The sequence below is a fragment of the Temnothorax nylanderi genome, unplaced genomic scaffold (genome assembly GCF_030848795.1).
Source record: "Temnothorax nylanderi isolate EJ_2023f unplaced genomic scaffold, tnyl_v1.0 TNYL_tig0633_pilon, whole genome shotgun sequence".
Lineage (NCBI taxonomy): Eukaryota > Metazoa > Arthropoda > Insecta > Hymenoptera > Formicidae > Temnothorax > Temnothorax nylanderi.
The window spans coordinates 35,647-51,470 of NW_027249695.1; positions in this window are offsets into that span (position 1 = coordinate 35,647).

Sequence of the window (15,824 nt, forward strand, 5' to 3'; positions counted from 1 at the left end):
CATGTTCGTCGTAAACAAAATTTTTATGGGAAAAGGGGGTGTTATCGCGTAGACTAAACAATTTCGCGCTATTTTTTACGACGCAGTACACGAGACAAAGGCAAAGATCTTTTAAAAATCAGTTGGAGCGAGAGAGAGGGCAAAGGGTATATAACGAGGAATAAAGCGCGTCGAGCCGCAGTAGTAAGATTTGAGAGCGATACATCGGCCGAAAAGTATCGAGGTTTTTTTGTTAATATATGATAGAACATTGCACGTTGCTCTGTAAAAGAGACTCTGTGAAGCGATATAATAAAAGAACTGGTGCGAAAGTGATCAAACATGGATCAATTCGAGCAAACCGAACGCGATCTATTGGAGCTGTCCGACCAAGTAGCTACCTTGGGTGAATTTTTTACATGGGCGCTGCAATGCGCGGAATTCATCGAGCAGCTCGAAGAAGGCTGTCGTGCCAAACGTCCGCGGCTCTCGATCGGGCGGAGGCAAATGTTGGTTGCCAGAATCGCGCGACTCGAGGGTGCGAAGACGCGATCGGAAAGACAATTTATCCGTAGCGGTGGCGGTGATTATGCGAACGCCGGTAACAGTGGCGACACGCGCGCGACAGAACTCATATGGCGAGAAATCGATGTAGCGTTCGAATCGCGGATAATGACCGGTGCGGTAATTAATACAGACCATATAGATCCGCGACAGTTTTTGAAAGACGCCTGCAGCGTAGTGTGCAAGCGAGTGCGAGACATTATAAAAACACATAATTGTGTCAAAGTGAACACCGCGTTCAACGGGGAGTTTGTGGCGGGTGATAAACGTGCCAATAAGAGTATAACTACAAATAACAAAGAACTCTGTCGTACATCGCACTTGCGCGAGTGGTACGAGCGGCACGTTATCGAGCCCACATTAGCGAAACTCGAGGAGTTCCAGGAACGCGACAGTGGGTGGGCATTGACGCGAATCCTCAATTTGACGGTGAACGTCAACAGATACAATCCTTTGCGCGCGGGGTGTCACTTGAAATTGCCTTAAGACATTAAATCGAAGAGAGCGGTAATCAATGTGAGATCAATGGATAATGCGTGTTTTGCGTGGGCAGTGACGGCTGCTCTGCATCCAGCCAAAAGAAATTCAGATCTGGAATCATCATACCCGCATTATTCAACGGTATTGAACGTACGAGACATTGAGTTCCCAATGACGTTGAGTCAGATTAAACATTTCGAACGACTCAACAATATATCCGTCAACGTCTATACCATCGAGGGACAGAAGACGTCAAACGTTCTTCCAATACGGCTTACCGACCGCACGAGTAACAAACACGTGAATCTGCTGTACGTGCAGGATCCACGAGACAACAATGTTGGACATTTTGCGTGGATCAAGAATCTATCCCGCCTCGTGAGCTCACAAATTAATAAACATGGACACACAAAGTACATTTGTGATCGGTAAGTGTCTATACTTTTTTAAAAATAATATATAGAATATTTTATATTTTGTGTATAAAAAAATTTATAATATTTGTGTTTTTCTTGTTTGCAGATGTCTTCACTACTTCAGTTCGAGCGACAAGTTGCAGTCTCACACTGTGGAATGTCGAGAGGTAAACAAATGCGCCATCAGACTACCGAGCGAGGACAACAAGTGGCTGAGCTTCAAGAACCACAGCAGGAAAGAGCGACTTCCCTTCGTGGTGTACGCCGATCTGGAGTGCGTGCTGCAGAAGACACAACCGGAGACGGAACACGCGTCATACGCCTATCAACATCATCGGGTATGTAGTATAGCATACTACGTACAGTGTTCGTACGTCGAAACGTTATCAGCGTATCGATTTCGTCGCGATAATGACTGCGTTGCGTGGTTCGTCGAGGAACTCAAAGGATTGGCGCATCGCGTAAAGAACATCTTATCCGACATTGTGTGCATGGTAGAGCTAACGCGAGACGAGCGGGAGACATTTCGCAGTGCGGCGCAATGTCACATATGTGAAAAACCGTTCGCGCCGGATGATAATCGTGTACGCGATCATTGCCACCGGACCGGGCGTTATAGAGGTCCGGCACATTCGACGTGCAATCTGAATTATAAGGATTCTCACTTCATCCCAGTAATATTCCACAATCTATCGGGCTATGACGCGCACTTTATTATCAAGGAGATAGCTGCCGCGTTCGAGGGCTCGATCGATGTACTGCCTATAACAAAGGAAAAGTACATCTCATTCACGAAGCATGTGAAAGACGCAGCGGAAAGATCAGATTCGCGCAGCGACATAAAATTAAGATTCATCGACTCGTATAAATTTCTGAGCGCGAGTCTCGCAAAATTGGCATCCTTCCTGGATAAGGATAAATTAAAAATTATACGTTCCAAATTTTCCGCGTTATCCGACGACGATTTTAAATTATTGAGGCGAAAAGGTGTCTTTCCATACGAATACGTGGACAGCGTCGAAAAGCTGGAGGATACGTGTTTACCGCTGCGCGATTTATTTTACAGTTCCTTGACCGGTGAAACCGTATCCGAGAGCGATTACGCGCACGCCGCGAACGTATGGCAGCGATTCTCCGTTCGAACCCTGGGCGAATACAGCGATCTATACCTGAAAACCGATGTCTTGTTGTTGGCCGACGTGTTTGAAAATTTCCGCGACAGCTGTATCGCGAGTTACGGACTCGATCCCGCGTACTACTACACTTTACCAGGCTTTACGTGGGACGCCATGTTGAAACATACGTGTATCAATTTCGAACTGCTGACCGACATTGACATGGTTATGTTTATCGAACGTGGTATCGCGGCGGTCTGAGTCAATGTTCCGGCAGATACGCACAGGCCAACAACAAATATATGCAGTCGTACGATTCATCGAAACCGTCGTCGTTCCTAATGTACTTCGATGTAAACAATTTGTACGGCTGGGCGATGTGTCGGCCATTGCCCTACGCGGAGTTTCGATGGGTCGAAGACGTTTCGAATTTCGACTATAACGCGATCGCTTTGGATTCGCCTACGGGCTATATTCTCGAGGTCGACCTAGAGTATCCGCAGGATAAACACGACGCGCACACTGACCTACCGTTCTGTCCGATGCGCGATAAACCGCCCGGTAAACGACAAGACAAACTTCTCGCCACGGTGAACGATAAGGAGCGTTATGTTATTCATTATCGCAATCTACAGCAGTGCACGCGCCACGGCCTTCGCGTCAAAAAAATACATCGCGTATTACAATTCGCTCAATCTGCGTGGCTCCGCGCTTACATAGAACTCAATACAAAATTTAGAACACATGCCAAAAATGAGTTCGAAAAAAATTTATATAAATTAATGAATAACGCAGTTTTCGGGAAAACGATGGAGAATGTACGCAATCACGTCGATGTAAAATTACTGACGAAGTGGGACGGACGATACGGCGCGGAGGCAATAATCGCGCGACCGAATTTCCATAGCAGGAGCGTGTTTTCGGAAAATCTGGTAGCCGTCGGACTGCGCAAACTTGAGGTGAAATTCGACAAACCGATCTACGTCGGCATGTGCATCCTCGACCTGTCGAAGGTGTGCCTATACGAATTTCACCACGAGTACATGTCTCCCCTGTACCGCGACTCGTGTAGAATCATGTATACCGACACGGACAGTTTGATTTATCATATCAAGTGCGACGACGCGTATGAGAACATGAAACATGATATAGTCAGGTTCGACACAAGTGATTACGCGGTAGATAACGCTTATGGTATGCCTCTCGTGAATAAAAAAGTGCCGGGCCTGATGAAGGACGAAAACAACGGCGTGATCATGACCGAATTCGTTGGACTAAGGGCGAAAATGTACGCCTTGCGAGTCGATGGCAAAAAAGATTGTAAAAAAGCGAAAGGTGTCAAAAACAACGTTATCGCGCGCACCATTACGTTCGACGACTACACGCGGTGTCTGAACGATAAGATCGAAATGACTCAACCGCAGTCGTGCATACGATCGAAAATGCACGAAGTGTACACTATTTGCGAGACGAAAATCGCTCTGAGTCCGTACGACGATAAGCGATATATCGTGCCGGATTCGACCGATACGTTGCCGTGGGGACATTACCGAATATAACGTAATGTGTATACGTATGTAATGTATATACGTATGTAATGTATATACGTATGTAATGTACGTAATATAATGTATACTATGTATGTATGTATGTATGTATGTATATATATGTATGTAGTAGTATAACACGACATATGTATGTATGTAACGTAATATAATGTAGTAGTATAACATATAAATGTATGTATGTATGTATGTATGTATGTATGTATGTATGTATGTATGTATGTATGTATGTATGTATGTATGTATGTATGTATGTATGTATGTATGTATGTATGTATGTATGTATGTATGTATGTATGTATGTATGTATGTATGTATGTATGTATGTATGTATGTATGTATGTATGTATGTATGTATGTATGTATGTATGTATGTATGTATGTATGTATGTATGTATGTATGTATGTATGTATGTATGTATGTATGTATGTATGTATGTATGTATGTATGTATGTATGTATGTATGTATGTATGTATGTATGTATGTATGTATGTATGTATGTATGTATGTATGTATGTATGTATGTATGTATGTATGTATGTATGTATGTATGTATGTATGTATGTATGTATGTATGTATGTATGTATGTATGTATGTATGTATGTATGTATGTATGTATGTATGTATGTATGTATGTATGTATGTATGTATGTATGTATGTATGTATGTATGTATGTATGTATGTATGTATGTATGTATGTATGTATGTATGTATGTATGTATGTATGTATGTATGTATGTATGTATGTATGTATGTATGTATGTATGTATGTATGTATGTATGTATGTATGTATGTATGTATGTATGTATGTATGTATGTATGTATGTATGTATGTATGTATGTATGTATGTATGTATGTATGTATGTATGTATGTATGTATGTATGTATGTATGTATGTATGTATGTATGTATGTATGTATGTATGTATGTATGTATGTATGTATGTATGTATGTATGTATGTATGTATGTATGTATGTATGTATGTATGTATGTATGTATGTATGTATGTATGTATGTATGTATGTATGTATGTATGTATGTATGTATGTATGTATGTATGTATGTATGTATGTATGTATGTATGTATGTATGTATGTATGTATGTATGTATGTATGTATGTATGTATGTATGTATGTATGTATGTATGTATGTATGTATGTATGTATGTATGTATGTATGTATGTATGTATGTATGTATGTATGTATGTATGTATGTATGTATGTATGTATGTATGTATGTATGTATGTATGTATGTATGTATGTATGTATGTATGTATGTATGTATGTATGTATGTATGTATGTATGTATGTATGTATGTATGTATGTATGTATGTATGTATGTATGTATGTATGTATGTATGTATGTATGTATGTATGTATGTATGTATGTATGTATGTATGTATGTATGTATGTATGTATGTATGTATGTATGTATGTATGTATGTATGTATGTATGTATGTATGTATGTATGTATGTATGTATGTATGTATGTATGTATGTATGTATGTATGTATGTATGTATGTATGTATGTATGTATGTATGTATGTATGTATGTATGTATGTATGTATGTATGTATGTATGTATGTATGTATGTATGTATGTATGTATGTATGTATGTATGTATGTATGTATGTATGTATGTATGTATGTATGTATGTATGTATGTATGTATGTATGTATGTATGTATGTATGTATGTATGTATGTATGTATGTATGTATGTATGTATGTATGTATGTATGTATGTATGTATGTATGTATGTATGTATGTATGTATGTATGTATGTATGTATGTATGTATGTATGTATGTATGTATGTATGTATGTATGTAGTATGTATGTATGTATGTATGTATGTATGTATGTATGTATGTATGTATGTATGTATGTATGTATGTATGTATGTATGTATGTATGTATGTATGTATGTATGTATGTATGTATGTATGTATGTATGTATGTATGTATGTATGTATGTATGTATGTATGTATGTATGTATGTATGTATGTATGTATGTATGTATGTATGTATGTATGTATGTATGTATGTATGTATGTATGTATGTATGTATGTATGTATGTATGTATGTATGTATGTATGTATGTATGTATGTATGTATGTATGTATGTATGTATGTATGTATGTATGTATGTATGTATGTATGTATGTATGTATGTATGTATGTATGTATGTATGTATGTATGTATGTATGTATGTATGTATGTATGTATGTATGTATGTATGTATGTATGTATGTATGTATGTATGTATGTATGTATGTATGTATGTATGTATGTATGTATGTATGTATGTATGTATGTATGTATGTATGTATGTATGTATGTATGTATGTATGTATGTATGTATGTATGTATGTATGTATGTATGTATGTATGTATGTATGTATGTATGTATGTATGTATGTATGTATGTATGTATGTATGTATGTATGTATGTATGTATGTATGTATGTATGTATGTATGTATGTATGTATGTATGTATGTATGTATGTATGTATGTATGTATGTATGTATGTATGTATGTATGTATGTATGTATGTATGTATGTATGTATGTATGTATGTATGTATGTATGTATGTATGTATGTATGTATGTATGTATGTATGTATGTATGTATGTATGTATGTATGTATGTATGTATGTATGTATGTATGTATGTATGTATGTATGTATGTATGTATGTATGTATGTATGTATGTATGTATGTATGTATGTATGTATGTATGTATGTATGTATGTATGTATGTATGTATGTATGTATGTATGTATGTATGTATGTATGTATGTATGTATGTATGTATGTATGTATGTATGTATGTATGTATGTATGTATGTATGTATGTATGTATGTATGTATGTATGTATGTATGTATGTATGTATGTATGTATGTATGTATGTATGTATGTATGTATGTATGTATGTATGTATGTATGTATGTATGTATGTATGTATGTATGTATGTATGTATGTAGTATGTATGTATGTATGTATGTATGTATGTATGTATGTATGTATGTATGTATGTATGTATGTATGTATGTATGTATGTATGTATGTATGTATGTATGTATGTATGTATGTATGTATGTATGTATGTATGTATGTATGTATGTATGTATGTATGTATGTATGTATGTATGTATGTATGTATGTATGTATGTATGTATGTATGTATGTATGTATGTATGTATGTATGTATGTATGTATGTATGTATGTATGTATGTATGTATGTATGTATGTATGTATGTATGTATGTATGTATGTATGTATGTAATGTAACGTATGCATTATATTAATGGAAGGATATTAATAAAGATATCGTACATGTATTTAGCATTTAATATTTTTTATTATATACTTTATATGTATTACATATTTCAAACACTTTACATGTATCATTTTTTATATTAAGAATAAAATACAGTTTGCACGAATCAAATGACATTGTCCTTGCGTATCCACGAGTTATGCGATCCATCGAATCCCAGCCATTTCACGTAAACCTCGTCACCCTTTCTGCGCAGTACTTTCTCCACGAGATACACGTCAGCATACGTCGCGCGATGCAACTCATACTCGTAGAACGCTCCAGAGACGGATTTTCCACGATAGTCCTCGAGTAGATAGGTTACGGGATTGGTATGCTGCACTCTACGGATCTTAAACACCTGGGTGGTCCAATTCGGCGTGTAACCCTTCTCGAAAATTGTCTTGTATTTGCTGACGCGTACCGAGTCGCCCGTTTTGAACTTTGCCGGGCCCGAGATCTTTATCGCGCTGTACACCGTAGCCAAGAGTCTTTCGGCGATCGCGGGGGTAACGTCGACGGGTCGCATGTCGATCGTTCGATGCTTGCGCGCGTTGTAATCCGACACGAGTCGCGGCAAGGCGTCGACCCACTTGTAATTTCCATTGAGCGTAAACATCTTCCACATATTGTTTTTTAACGTGCGATTGAATCGCTCGACGACCGATGCCTTCATCACCGAATACGTGGAATAATGATTGATGTCGTGTTTTCTTACGAGACGTTGCACGTCGGTGTTGTAAAATTCCTTCCCCATGTCGGTTTGTAGATTACTAGGGCACCTCCCGCTATCTCGAATTATCTCAGCGATAGCGTCAGCTGTCTCGCTGCCGCCTTTACCCTTGAGCGGCACGGCCCACGCGTACTTGCTCAACACATCGATGACGGTGAGTATGTAGTGGTGGCCTCCGTTGAAACGCGAGTACGGACGCATCTCGACGATATCAGCCTGCCACAGATCGTCGTATCTTCGCACTATGACATGTCTGCGGGGAAAATTTCTTCTCGCCGGTGCGTGCAATTCGTCCACCAGCCGTCGCTTTTCGATATTTTTATCCACATCGGTCGATTTTAACGGTCTCATGTTCGGTTAACGTTTCGTTGGCTGTTCGTCGTCGTTCTTTAACTGTACGTAGCCGTTTCTGTTTATGTTTCTGCGTCGTTCGTCGATGTTTCTGAACCGCTCAGATACGATTTCGAGCCGTTCCTGAACCGTTCGACAACCGTCCGACAACCGTTCATGAATCGTTCGTTGTCGTTCGTCGTCGTCAGTTAACCGTTGTTTATCATTCATCGTCGTCGTCGTCGTCGTCGACGTTCTTTAGCCGTTTGTAGCCTTTCCTGTCACCGCGTAGTTCACACCTGTTTCTGAACCGCTCGTAATCGTTTCTGAGCTGTTTTTGAACCGTTCTTGAACCGTCCGACAACCGTTCTTGAACCGTAAGACAGCCGTCCAACAACCGTTCTCGAGTCGTTCGTTGCTGTTTGTCGCCGTCGTTAATTAACCGTTGCCTCACTTCACTCGTCGCCGTTTGATAGTCGTTTCTGCTGAACCGTTTCTTGTGACTCATCGTCGTTCGCGAGTCGTTTCCAATCTAATGATATTCGCACGCCGAAGCGCGTTTACCGCAGTCTGTAACGCTCGCACGTCCTTCTCGAACGCGGTAAGCTTCTCGTCTGACTCTTTACGTTAATCTCGCAAACTTTTAACGCACTGATCCACGTATAGTTTGTTAACAGCGTCATCGTCAGTCTCAGGTTGCGCTACGCGACGAATCTTGCGCGACCTTGCGTCAAAGTCCGTGGCGATGCGACACAGAACGTTGTCGCGCACGAAATTTCTCACTAATCCGCTCCACCGATGGTACGAAATGGCATTCGTCGCGTCTTCGCTCTGCTCGAACAATCCAAATTTATTGATCGGCATTTCAACACCGATTGAACGGATCGCTGTCGCGCCGTTTAATTTATAATAAGCCCAGCCTCGCGAAGTTCCTCGATGATCGACGTGATCTCGTTGTCGTGGGCATTGTTGCCAGCTTGACGCGATGCGTCGAGCAATCGCAGACGATCCACCAGCTCGTTGGGGTCGTCCCAGTGCACGTAGTCGATCTTATTGTCGGTTAGCGTCATCGCGCGAGGCGCGAATAATCCCTTTCCGGATTTTTTCTTCTTGGATTCGGTATCTCAACGGTGAGATTACACATTGATACTTGTATCCCTTGTTGCCCATTACTCGCTCGCGAGGATCGTGCTTGTATTTATGAGCACTCGTCGCCAACAGTATGCTCCTGTACTTTTGCCTATCGGCCTCCGTGTAGAGTTTATCATCGGGTATTTTTTTGAAGATTAACTCGTAAATACCGGGTGTACCGGCGTATCGTACGTCGCCGATATGAATGTTATCCGCTTTGTCCACGTAAAAACGTTTATTACCAAGCATCAATTCATTCTTGTCGAGATAAACGCCGTACACGTCGTCTGTCGTTGGATCGGCGCCCAAAACAGACGAGATATACACTTGGCTCAGTGGACCGAAGCGATCTTCCAACGTTTCTATAAACAATTCTCGCCCCTCCGACGTTTGCAACTGCTTTTGAACGGTCGTCCCGATCGAGTCATCCGTGGTTTCGAAAACATTCTCGTTTTCGAGAAATTCGGGACTTGTACGTTGCACGGTTCGCGTCGGTGTAGAGGTTATCGGTGTAGAGGTTATCCGTGTAGAGGTTATCGGTAGTACTATCGAGCGTTTCGATTGATTAGATTTACGCGGTGTCGACGATGAGAGATCCGACCAGGAGTCTAATCGTTCCCTCTTTATCTTCGGTGTAGCATCCTCCTCCTCCGCGACGCTTTCCGACTTCTCCTTCTTCACCGCGGTCAAGCTCGAGTTGTCGACGATCTTTTTCAGCGGCCCGATGAGAGGTTTAAAGTGCGTGTCCAACTCAATGTCCTTCTCGATCTTACCGGTCTTCAAAGCGCGAAGTTTCTTACGAATTGAATTACTCGTTTTCGCAATATCTTTCACGATCTTCTCGCGTTCGCGAATCGTCTCGCTCCCGTTGATCGCAGCCATCGCGGGGAAAAAACAAAGCAGAGCGTCGATCTCTCTCTGTAACGCTAACGTTTCACCTTCGACGACGTATCGGCGACGACTGACCGCTTTTGCGGTATCGCGAACACGTTAAACCCTTTTCTGTATCGGCCGTTCGAAAGCGCGCTGTCCTTATCTATCACTACGAATCCGTACTTGCATTGCCAACAATCCACTATGAAACGTTTCGCCTATTTTTTGGCCAAAATATCAAAGATTCGTTTTTATGAGATGAACGTCTGTATATTGGGGTTTTTGGGGTCGCTGATTTCAAATATGACATTAAAAATTAGAAATACAAAATGGCGGATCCAATATGGCGCCCAAAAATATTAAAAATTGCTTGTTTTGCATAAAAATGAAACCTGGGGGGTTTCTAAGGGGTTTTCGAGGTCGCTGATTTTGAATATAACTTAAAAAATTATAAATATAAAATGGCGGATCCAATATGGCGCCGGAAAATATAAAAAATTGCTTGTTTTGCATAAGAATAAAACCTAGGGGGTTTCTAAGGGGTTTTCGAGGTCGCTGATTTTAAATATGACTGTAAAAATTATAAATACAAAATGGCGGATCCAATATGGCGCCCGACAAAATTATATAATTGTCGATCAAAACTTGAAATTGAAAATGACTGTTAAACTTATTTATTAATAACGACTTATTCAATATTTTTGTCTTCCATTTCTATATCAAGATCGTCTAAATGAAATACTATATTTTCAAGCTCGAAGTTGCACTTGTCTTCGTCTTTAGTTTCGCTAGTAACATCTAAAATATCATCATCTTTTAAATTAATGTCAATGTCTGTATCATTAATAACTAATAAATCTATAACCTCTGGTGGAAAATGTTTACGCTTTCTTGTATTAATTCTTTTTTGTAAGCTAATACTTGAAATTACAATATCGGAACTTGCTAAGGCACGTTTAAACATATCTGTCAAATTATCAACTCTACTTGTTTTTTGTGTGTATATTCATCCATTCTCCTCAGTGCTGCTCGTTCATCCTAAATTTCATCGGGTAAGAGTTTATTTACAGCACCGGGGCTCTTCCTTACCCTCCATTTAGGAATCATCACGAGTAGGCTGTAGCCCTTTACCGGAGATCTTAAAGATTAGGAATGGATGACATACCCACATGGCACGAAATACACATATTTACATCATAACGATTGCATTTCTTTTATATACTTTGCATTTCTTCTATATACTTTCTATATACATTTATTTTGATTTCAAATTAGAATTTAGCGAACTCAAAAACCCCTCGGACACCGCTTACGTTTCATAGATAGATAGATAGATGAAAAACAAGTAGAGTTGATAATTTGACAGATATGTTTAAACGTGCCTTAGCAAGTTCCGATATTATAATTTCAAGTATTAGCTTACAAAAAAGAATTAACACAAGAAAGCGTAAACATTTTCCACCAGAGGTTATAGATTTATTAGTTATTAATGATACAGACTTTGACATTAATTTAAAAGATAATGATATTTTAGATGTTACTAACGAAACTGAAGACGAAGACAAGTGCAACTTCGAGCTTGAAAATATAGTATTTCATTTAGACGATCTTGATATAGAAATGGAAGACAAAAATATTGAATAAGTCGTTATTAATTAATAAGTTTTAACAGTCATTTTCAATTTCAAGTTTTGATCGACAATTTTATAATTTTGTCGGGCGCCATATTGGATCCGCCATTTTGTATTTATAATTTTTAAAGTCATATTCAAAATCAGCGACCTTGAAAACCCCTTAGAAACCCCCTAGGTTTCATTTTTATGCAAAGAAGCAGTTTTTCATATTTTTGGGTGCCATATTAAATCCGCCATTTTGTATTTCTAATTTTTAATGTCATATTCAAAATCAGCAACCTCAAAAACCCTTATATAACGTCCCACTGTGATATCGCTTAGCATAATCATGAACTTGTTTAGAAAAAAATAGTCAATTGTCTTTACTTTAAAAAATTATATCTCCCGGAGGCGGTTCTAGGCGGTGATTTACGAAACGGTTTTAGGAAGAGTAGAGTCCCACCTAATATTCAAGCCAAAGATCGCCTTGTTATTGTTTGTTATTCGGAAGTTCTAGTCTTTTAAACATCAGAAACTGATAAAATCATTACTTTTTTCTAATTCAAGTTTAAAGTTCTCTCCTCCAGAATGGCCAAAGCTTAATTTATTCTTATTATTATTAAGCATTAACTTATGCTAAAAAAGTATTTCAAGCAGTGATTTGTACGTCTTCAACATTGGAGAAGAAAAAAAAGATCAAAGTAACAATAATCTTTCGTGATTTCAAGGTACATTTTTACACACTTTCGAACACAAAATGCGACAGAAGAAATACTTTGCGTGGAACAAATGATCTTAAATTTTTCCCCGTGTCTCACTAATGTTTATAGAAACTTTTCCAATCGTTAAACATTACGAACTTTGACTTTGATTTTTGCCATTTTTGGCCAGAAAATAGGCGAAACGTCCCATAGTGCAATCGTGGCACAACGAGCAAAATTCATCGTACGACATGTCGGTATTTACGTGATCGTTGTACACGTGTTTCAAATTAGTACCATCCTGTTTGAATAGGATCAGCAGATTCGCGTTGTCGCGTATCAGATGTTTAGGTATTCTCGCGTACGTCTGACAGAGATAAAAGCAGTCGACGCTCGAGTGCCTGCCCATTGAGAAATACTCTCTCACAGTGTCTTGCTTATCGCATGCCACGTCGTCGAAGACGAAGATCGAGTTTGGGCACGCGTCGCTCGGTGGAATGACGTCACTGTTATTGGAGAAGGTGTAGTATCCGATTTCGTCGATCGATGTCAATAAATTCTCCAGATATCGGTATTTCGGTTGTCTCAGCAATTTCGAGTACACGTACACATTCTCGAAACGTACACCGTGCGGACTTTCCAGTAAACTTATCAGAACGTTGGTTTTACCGCAATTCGAGGGACCGCAAATGATCGCGCGTATAGTAGTCGGCAGCATCGTACCGTGTCTGCGCCTCTCCGCGTTGCCCTCCATCGGCCGTGATCTGTCGTCGCAATTCGTCACGCGAATCGCCAACGGTTGTCGCACGAATCTCATTTCTTTTTTCTCTTAGCATTGCCGACTGAATCGAACTTTCGTTCGAACGTCAATTTATAGGTGCGCGGCACCGCGAATCGCTCAGTCGCAAAGATGTTCGTCCTGCTGTCGAGACCTTCGGACATTCGCGATTTTAGCGTTGAACAGCTGCAATTTGTGCCGAAAACCGTTCTGTTGCAAATGTGCGGCGATCACGTCCACTACGTGTGGGACAAGCTTCCGGAGCATATAAAGACGGATTTGGAGGTTCAGACCTATCGTCGCTGTGACGCACATTACAATCAACCGTGGCAGCGAACGCACATCGACGGTCCCGCTCCGATAATTAAGGATTGCGGCGAATGTCAACGAAAATAAAAACAGGTAGAGGCCTGTTTAATCGCGCGATTGGTGCACTTCCGATCGAATTGCACATTTCCGGCTACCAGTTTTGCGGTCCGGGTACTCATTTGCAAGAACGATTAGCTAGAGGTGATCCGGGTGTAAATCCATTGGACGCGGCGTGTCGCGAGCACGACATAGACTATTCGCGTAGCAAAGAGCTCACCGAGAGACACGCGGCTGACAAGATACTCGCCGAGAGAGCGCTGGGACGCGTCATCGCGAGAGATTCGAGAGAGGGCTGCCGCTACAGCCGTCTGGGCGGCCATGAAGGCTAAGACGAAGCTCGGAATGGGTTTGAAAACACGAAAAACACGAACGAGGAAAAGGTCAACGAAAAAACGGATACTTCCGACAGCGAAACGAGGTGGCGTATTGCCGATTCTACCGTTGTTGGGAGTTCTCGGTTATCTGGCCGGCGGAGCGGCTGGAATTACAACGGCGATGAACGTTAGCAAAGCCGCGCGGCGTCAGCTGGAAAAGACGCAACGTCACAATCGCGCCATGGAAGGTCGCGGACTTTATCTCGCTCCATACAAATATGGACAAGGACTGTAACTCGGCCCGCACAAACGCGGGCGAGGAGTAGCGTTGAAGATTAGAAAGAAAAAAAACGTCAAAAAGACGTTAAATATGCCCACGGGTATTACGACTAACGTACAATTGAATCGACTGGCAAGGCGAATGCGCGTACCGTTCTTCAGAGGTGTTTTCATGCGTGATTCGTTACCGATCGTCGATGGCGTACGTCGAAACGAGAGCGGTATCGTGAATTTGGACGATGCAGCGAACCCCGGCACCCATTGGGTAGCGTACGCCAAGAGGGAAGATCGAGTCGTATATTTCGACAGTTTCGGCAATCTTCGGCCACCGAAAGAACTGGTGCGATATTTCGGACCGAGCGTGACGAAGATCGAGTACAATCACACGTCTTATCAGCGATACGATCAGAGCATCTGTGGACAATTGTGCTTGCAATTTCTCCGGAAGATCGACGACGATCGACGCTAATTTAAAATCTGACGACGCGCCTTGCGGAGACTCAGTGTTCGTCGAACAACTCCCGTCGACATGTCTATAACGTTCACGCTGACCGGGAAGAGCAGCATCCTCGCGGAGCACTATTTTCCCGCCGTGGATCTGAGCGACGGTGACTACGAGCTCGGTCTAATGTGTTTTGAGACTTATCATACGATTCCGAACGTGAATTCTTTGAATAATAAATTTTATTTCGACGAGGATGACACGGAAATTACGATTCCCGAGGGATCGTACGAGATACGGGCCATACACGAGTTTTTGAAACGTGAAATTTCACGGAAACGTCCGCGACTCGTGGTTTGTTCCAACGACGACGACGATCGTATGTCGGTCGCGAATATCGCGCGAGAGGAGACCGTTCGCGCGAACGGCTACGAAGACAAGGTCGCGGAGTACCCGATAGTGCTCCGCGCAAATTACAATACGATGAAAAGCGAGATCAAGTGCGCTTTCAAAGTGAACTTTAACAAACCGAACAATGTCGGATCGCTGCTGGGATTCTCGTCGACGCGTGTATTGCAGCCGGGACAGTGGCATGAATCGGACGCACCGATTAATATTATCAACGTAAACATTATCCGCGTGGAGTGTAACGTGACCGCGGGTGCGTACAGCAACGGTAAACGCGTTCATACAATACACGAGTTTTCACCGAGCGTACCACCGGGATATAAGATATCGGAAACGCCGGCGCAGATCATTTACCTGCCGATCATCGCGCGGAGCGTTACTGATCTAAC